We start from the raw sequence: 1,908 nt of genomic DNA on the forward strand, positions 1-1,908 counted from the left end.
CAAGCAAAGAATTTCTCCAGGGACTGAGGCAGTAGATTGCTGGAAGAACGCTTTTCTGTTTTGTGTGAAGACTTATGTTCAGTTCTAAGTAGTATAAATTCAAGTAATCAATGCAATGTCCAAACCAGGGTCTTCTAGCTTCAGAAAAAATGTTCTATTACAGATTTTAAATCATCTAAAATATTTAAACTGAAATGAATAGATAAACATAGTTTTCTGTAAAGAAATCAAACACTACTGTAAAATCTGTGTTATTGCTCACTCTGTATAAAAATCAATTCAAATTAGGCAGAATCCCTTAATGTCAGACCTGACACTTTGAGACTACTAGAGAAAAGCATAGGAGAAACAGTTCAAGAGCTAGACATGTGTGCTGTCTAGACATGGGTGATGTCTAGCATGTGTGATAGCTAATGACATGTATGCTGTGTAGACACTGGCGAAGTCCAGCATGTGTGATATCTAATGATAAGTGTGCTGTGTAGACATTAGTGATGTCCAGCATGTGTGATATCTAATGACATGTATCCTGCCTAGACACTGGTGATGTCCAGCATGTGTGATATCTACTACTAGATTATGGCATAAGAGCAAGAATTGAGAGATTAAATTGGATTAAAAAAGAAGTTCTGCCCTGGCTGTGGTGGCACAAGCCTTTTATCTCAGCACTTGGAAGGCAGAAGCAGGCAGATCTCTGTGAGTTACAGGTCAGCCTGGTCCACATAGTGAGATACAGGACAGCCAAGTTTACACAAATAAACCTTGTCTCAAAACAAACAAACAAACAAACAAACAAAAAACAAAACAAAACAAAACCTTCTCTACAGCAAGTGATACAGTGAGCAGAGTGCATACACAAGCTATAGAGCAGTGGAGAATCATCTCCACCTACTTAGCTAAGAAGGGATTAATATCCAGAGTATGTAAAAATTTTTAAAAAGTACTACAGAGCAAGTAGTTTGACCAGTAAGAGAACAAATTAAGTGATCAGCATTTTTTCTAATGAAAAAATACAAATGGGCAATAAATACATGAAAAAGGTGTAGAATCTTACATTCTCAAGGTAATGCAAGTCAAAAACTACAAGATTCCTTACCAACCCAATCAGAATGGATATCCATCACAAAAGCAGATGCAAGTGCTGGTAAGATGCCAAACCTTGCGCTCTACTAGCTGGAATGCAAAGTCTTGAGCTGCTATGGCAGGCAGTATGGAAGTTCTGAACTAGAGCTACCATGTCATTCAGTCATACCACTTCTGGGCATATATCCAACAGACTCAAAGCTACCCAGAGAGACACTTGCATAGCCATTTTTTACTGCATTAATCACAATAACAGAGTTTTGGAACAGCCTAGGTTTCCATCTGGCCATCAGCAGATGAATGAGTAAACATACTGTGATATAGACAATGAAGCTATGCTTAAAGAGAAATGAACATATGTCACTTGCAGGAAAATGTGTGGAATTAGAGGTTATCATCTTAAATAAGCCAGACAAGCATATCATGTCTTCTCTCACACGTAGAGACCAGGGAGAAATGACAGAGTAAAAGGATTTCCATTAGGAATGTGGAAGGGAAAAGAGGGAGAAGGGGAAGGAAGAGGCAAGAGAGGAGGTATTACACACAGAGAACACCACTTTAGTTGTCCAGTTATTGTATACTAGGAGGAGTTTGTATTCTCAAGTTGATAGTGATCATGACAGGGGTTTCAAATATTCAACTTGAGTTTCTCTTTTGCCTTCATGAGAATGACACTGTTAGTCTGTGGTTGGTATGAGCCAGTGAAGGCCATTGTTATTGAAGAAGTGAGAAGATCAGGAAAGACCAAGGGAGCTTTTAGAAACTGGTAACAAGAGAGAGAGAGAGAGAGAGAGAGAGAGAGAGAGAGAGAGAGAGAGAGAGAGA

This window comes from Mus pahari, chromosome 11 (genome assembly GCF_900095145.1).
Source record: "Mus pahari chromosome 11, PAHARI_EIJ_v1.1, whole genome shotgun sequence".
Classification (NCBI taxonomy): domain Eukaryota; kingdom Metazoa; phylum Chordata; class Mammalia; order Rodentia; family Muridae; genus Mus; species Mus pahari.